Below are 6125 nucleotides of genomic sequence, written 5' to 3'. Positions count from 1 at the left end.
TGCGACTGAGAAACGCCGACGGGAAGTGACGTAGAGGCGCCGCGCAGTCTTTCCTCCTTCCATAGACTCACGAATTTAGAGTGATAACGCCTTGGAAGTGATGTTTCCGGGTCGCTTTTTTTTTTTGGTGCCTCTCCTTCGACACAGCCCCGCAGGAGGGCGTTTTAGAACGGCTGGCTCTGCGGCACGAGGGAGGGGGCGTGTCCGCCCCCCCCGCTCTCAACGACGCATGCGCTTAATCCATTTCACGTTGTGTTGCGTGTTGGATTCGCACCTGGCTTCTTCGCCTTAAATACAGAAGAAAAACCGTATCCTTAAAATCCTTTAGAACCACAACACGGACTGAATTCAGAAGCACTGAATACTCTTTCCATAAAAAGTAAAGGGGAAAAACTTCAGTGAAAGCCTGGAAGATAAATATTAAGTTATTCTAAGGGTCACTCCAGCCTGGAAATAAAGATAATGGCTAGAACAGCAATTTTAAAGTCCAAGTGTGCATTTCATTTAACCGAGAAATTAGTATTTTAAATTAGAACATTGCAAGACAGGATAAGAAACTATTTTAGAAGAAATCTAACAGTTGTAGGTTGTTCAAAAAGCATAAAAACAGCTGCATTTAGGTGCCCGGATACCTTTGGGTGCGTTGTACAATAATTCAACTAGGAAATGAGGAAGGAAGGAAGGTCCTGTACAACATAGCTTTAAAAAAAATGTCAGTCTTAGATTGGTATTTCTATTTGGCGCTAAGGCATATTTTCATTCATCTGAAAGATACAACTGAAATAACCAGTTGCCCTCATTTCTGGTGTAAAATAGATGTTCTCAAGAAAACAAAGTATTTATAGCATGGCCATATCCTGCTTTCAGTGTTTTCAACTACAGTGTCAGAGAAGTTATCTTCATGGCACTGGTCTCCATGGTCATTTGGGCTTGGAGTTCAGGATCAATAAACATCTGGCTTCTATTGAAGCATTTGACCACATCTTGCCTAACCAGCACTTTCCAAACTATCTACTACTAGCCTTACCTTGGGCTTATTATACTGCATATTTTGTATATCTGCCCTTGAGTGCAGCTTGAAATGGGTTTTATTTCATTATGTGATAAATACCATGCTTTGATGTTTAGAAATGATAGACCAAAGTCACTTCATCACAACAGAGATCAGAGAACATTAATAACTTTTCTGACATTCTCCTGAAATAGCAAATCATCCCAAATGTGTATTAACCTTTAAAGGGAGGGGAGATTGCTATAATGTACAAAAACAAAAACAAAATACAGAATATATATATGGTTTGACTGCAAGTGTTTGGAGAATTGAAGAAAAATTCCTATAGATTGTGATTTTAATCTATACACTTACGTTAGCCATTAGCTGGTTCCAATCTGTTGATATATTTGGGCTTCATTTTAGAAGCCAAAAATTGAGGCACCAACTTCTTTAATAAATCAGCTATAACCAAAAAGCCAGGAAAGATGGCAAAAGCCATGTCTGAAATCACTGGGATTCAAAGTCTTCACCTCAATTTTCAACACCTCTTCCAGCTCAAAGAATCATAGACTGGAATGGGCCAGTTACATCCTCAACTTCAATCATCTGTTCAGTGTATAAATCAAAATTAAAGCATCCCTGGCAGATGGTTGGACACATCTAATGAGGAAATTACCCCATCTTTAAGTAATTGGTTCCATATTTCAAATTGTGCTTACCATTAAGAGATTCAACTGGAATCCTCAATTCATTATCTGAACACTATTACAGATAGTCTTTGACTTACAACAATTTAGCAACTGTTTGAAGTTACAATGGCACTGAAAAGATTTACAACTAGTCCTCACACTTATGACTGTTGCAACATCGCCACAGTTATGTAAATAAAATTTGGGCCTGTATTTACCATTTAAAATTTGTCATGTATTTACCAGGGTTTCCCTGTCCTGCTTGGGGTCATTTGATCACCATTTGTAACCTTCCCAGCTGGTTCCAACAAGCAAGTTGGAGAGCTGTTCAGCAGGAAGAGCAACAAACGGAGGGAGCTGGGCCTTAGCCTTGAGAAAAGTCAATGGGAGAAATCAGATCCACTTAACAACAGCATGATTCATTTAACAGCTGCACTGATTCACTTTACAACCATGGCAAAAAAAGATTGTAAAATCAGGCACTCACTTAAAGACCACTTTGCTTAGTAACAGAATTGTGATCATAAGTCAAAGTCTACCTGTATAGTCTTTGTTTTCTTGTTTCCTTGTTTTGCACTTTTAGTAAATGGAGAACTGTCTTCTGTCTTGGTGATACGCATATATGACCTGAAAAATTTATCCCCATCTTTTCTCAAGGCTAAGGCCCGGCTCCCTCCATTGTTTTTTGTACTCCCTCATTGTGTTCTTATCCAATTGACCATCAGCACTCCATGTTTCATGTAGATGTCAACACTCTTAGTGTACTATTGGAGTGATTTTTATTTTGTTCTTTCCCATTTCAAAGGGAAATATATGATCTCTGTCAGAGATAAAAATCTGCTGATTCTATTTTTTTTATGCCAGTCTGTTGTAAAAATCCTGCCTCTTCGAAGTATTTTATTTTATTTATTTATTCATTTCATCAAGCATATATTTTATGACAGATAGAAGTGTAAACATAATTATAAATACATGAAAAGGATACAAATAAAACATTAGGATAGGGATGGTAGGCATGCTGGTGTGCTTATGCACGCCAATATCAATATCAATATAAATATCAAGTAGATATGCTATTTACTTGAAAAGACAACTAGACCAAATACCTTAACAATATTTGAGGGGTCTTAAATTAATTAAGAATCTGGTAAAAGAAGGACTTCCGGTTTGCTCTTTGTCGCTGCCAGACGGTCCCTCGGGACCGCCAGCCCCGTCGCCTGTAAAGAGCCGCCTTTACAACTGAAAGGCGGCTCGAAAAACTCCATTTCCATAAGGAAATGTGAGACAGAGCAGGTGAGGGCAGGTAGAGCTCTCTGCGAAGCCCCCAGAGTTTTTTCTTTACTCTTGGGGATGAAGCAGATGAGGCTCCCTATTTCCCCCGCCGCCGCTCCGGGCTTCGGGAGACCTCTGCCTTTTTGCAGAGCCAGGCGACGAGAACAAGCCTTTTAAAGAAAATTAACAGATTGTTTAATCAAAGAGGATGAGATTTGGACCTGGGACCCTAAATCGCAAGTATTTTCATTGATTTTATAAATGATATTGAAGAAAGGAAAAAAGAAATTTAAAATGGCGACTGCTGAGGTTTGAGAAGGGAGAGTTGAAAGAGAAAGTCCTTCCGTCTCAATAGTTTAACAAGCTACAAAGTAGCGGAATAAATACTGCTGGCTACAATTGACAAGAAAAAGTTCTACTTCTATGTTTCTTTTTTCCTGAAGATCTGATACTGACCTTGTTTGGAAAGAAGCTTTCTTTTCTTAAAAAAGAGTTTGTCTGTGTGGAAGGATGGCGTTTGAATTAACAAAGCCAGACAAACAAGCAGCGGGGGGGGGGAATTCCCCCATTTACAAACTACATGAACAAGTTTTAAACCTACAGACTCAGAAAAATGATTTTAACTTAATTGAATTTCTTTTGGAGGAGATGGTAAGAAGGGATGAGATTGTGAACCAGAATCTTGAAAAATTCAAGCAGGAAATTAAAGAACTGATACAATTAAAGTATGATAATTTGCAGCGAAAGATTGTAACAGTGACTAACGGTTTTTCAGAAATTGCTATAAAGTTGGATACAAATATCAAGTTATTAGAGTCTAAAATGGAGGAAATTGATGACAAGATTTACAATTTGGACAATAAAATATAAAGAATTGAAAATGATTTGATAAATTGGTCCTTAGGGCCAATTACCCATCTATGGCCCATGGTGTGTTGAGAGGGCTGATTTGCCAATCCGATGGGAGCATTTTCGGCTCCGGAAGACCTTCTAGGAGAGCGGTTTTGTGGCTTTGCTCTCTGAAACAGCTTATAATGAGACGGGCAGTGCTGGTGGGATTTGAGTCAGCGAATTTGGGCCGATAGCTTCATGACAGCCGGCCCTACATTCATCAGAGGCTGCCGGATGGATGGCGATATACAGCTGCGATGACTGTCTGGCACCCTGGGCTGACTTCGTTAGACCCTTGGCAAGATTGGAGGTTGCCTGCAGAGGCCGGCGGTGGGCGAAATCGGTGCGGAGGAGGCCGATGGTGGTGGCAGTTTAAAATTCCAAAATGGCGCCCGAAATAGCAGTTACAGTTGGCAGTTACAGGCAGCAAAAACCAAAGCAATTTAGAGACCAAAGAGGCCTCAGAAAGGAGAATAAGGACCTTTCTTATTTATTTTCAACTGATCTCCTGGGCAATGGAAAGATGCTGATCCTTCCATTGTCGGGCCAGCTCTGGATTACCATCCCAGAGGCCTCCCCCCTCTCTTTCTATAGGGGGGGGGGTTAAACCTTCATGCATAAAAGACCTAAAGAAAGCTAAGGAGATTAGAAATGATTGTTATATCTATCATGGGGGCTTTGCTTCTACAAAGTGACTGCCTTATTCCATCTCCCCTCCTGTATTTTTATCTCCTATCGCCCTTTTATGACCGGATATTCGGCTTTTTGTGAATCATTTGCTATCCAGATTTGTTGTTTCCTGTATATCAGGATGAGAATTTCCTTACTTTTATTTCATCTGAGTCTCCCTGGATTTTCGCCTACTATATATATTTCCCACAGACTATCCGTATCTCTAATCTCAAGGATTGGCTATTCCATCTATGCCTAGGTACAACATTGAAAGAACAGGACTATAGCTGCTGTTTTCCTCCCTTATATCTGGTTGCCGTGAGAGGTTGATCGATGTTCACATCTGAGTTCAAAATGGCTCTTTCTACTGCTGATATGAGAGTTCAGCAGGACTAAAATGACTTGTACCTCTAATTGATACTCTCTCCACAGGACCCTGGATAACTAGGACATGCCTACCAGCTATAGACTATCTAGCTACAAAATGTACTCATTGGGAGAACTCCTCAAACTGCGAGATGCCCCCCTCTCGCAGGTCTGGCCCTCTTCTTTATCGAGGGCCTATCTCGATGACGGACTTTGGAGTCCGGAGAGATGGCATACAGCAAAAAGAGGGTTATGGGGTTTTTTAGGGAAATTTCTTAATAAGATTTTAAGGGATTCTGGGAGGGGGGTAGATTACGTGGGTTCGGGGGAAGACCCGCGGGGGAGGGTATCTGGGCCAGCCGTAGGGCATGGCATAGGAGGTGTGAACTCTGGGGTCAAGGAGATGATTAGATCTTACGATACAGATGCCCATAACATCGATACTGTAGGTGGGAGGGGCAGATATGGCGGGAGCAGGGGGCCACATCATCCTACGGGAGTGCGTCCTCGCTGTTTACAAGCGGTGGCGCGCTCCGACCCTCAAAGCTCTTCTCGTTCCCCAGGTTGTAGGGAACCTCGGGCCCCAGGCCTTCGGCTGATGCTGTGCAACGCCAGGTCCGTGGTAAATAAAGCCCCCCTCATTTGTGATCTTATTCAGGAGGGGGGTGCGGACCTGGTGGGTATTACGGAGACCTGGTTGGGCCAGGAAGGGGGAGCCCCCCTTGTTGATATGTGCCCACCAGGTTTCCGTGCTTTCCATCAGCCAAGGTCTCAGGGGAGGGGCGGAGGGGTGGCGGTTGTTATTAACGAGGGTCTTGGACCAAGGGAGGCCACTGTTCCTCAGACGGCTGGATGTGAGTCCCTTCTTGTGAAGTGGGGTCATAGGGTGCAGTTGGGCTTGCTAGTCACGTACCTGGCTCCCTGCCATGTGGCAGCAGCCCTGCCTGAGCTGCTTGATGTTATAGCCGCGGTGGCTGTTGACACCCCCAGGCTTATGGTCATGGGGGATTTTAACCTGTCATCAGTTGGCGAGACATCTGAGGTGGCTCGGGAGTTCATGGCTTCCATGACGGCTATGGACCTGACCCAGTTAATTTATGGCTCTACTCACATGGGGGGACACACACTGGACCTTGTTTTTGTCTCTGGACAGTGGTTGAGTGATCTCGAGATAGGGGATATAGTGATTGAACCCTTGTCATGGTCAGATCACTCCCTCCTTCGCCTGGACCTTCAAACCG

This window comes from Pituophis catenifer, unplaced genomic scaffold (genome assembly GCF_029215685.1).
Source record: "Pituophis catenifer annectens isolate HBS135680 unplaced genomic scaffold, rPitCat1.0.hap2 SCAF_12, whole genome shotgun sequence".
In the NCBI taxonomy this organism is placed as follows: domain Eukaryota; kingdom Metazoa; phylum Chordata; class Lepidosauria; order Squamata; family Colubridae; genus Pituophis; species Pituophis catenifer.
This window is presented reverse-complemented; position numbering follows the sequence as displayed.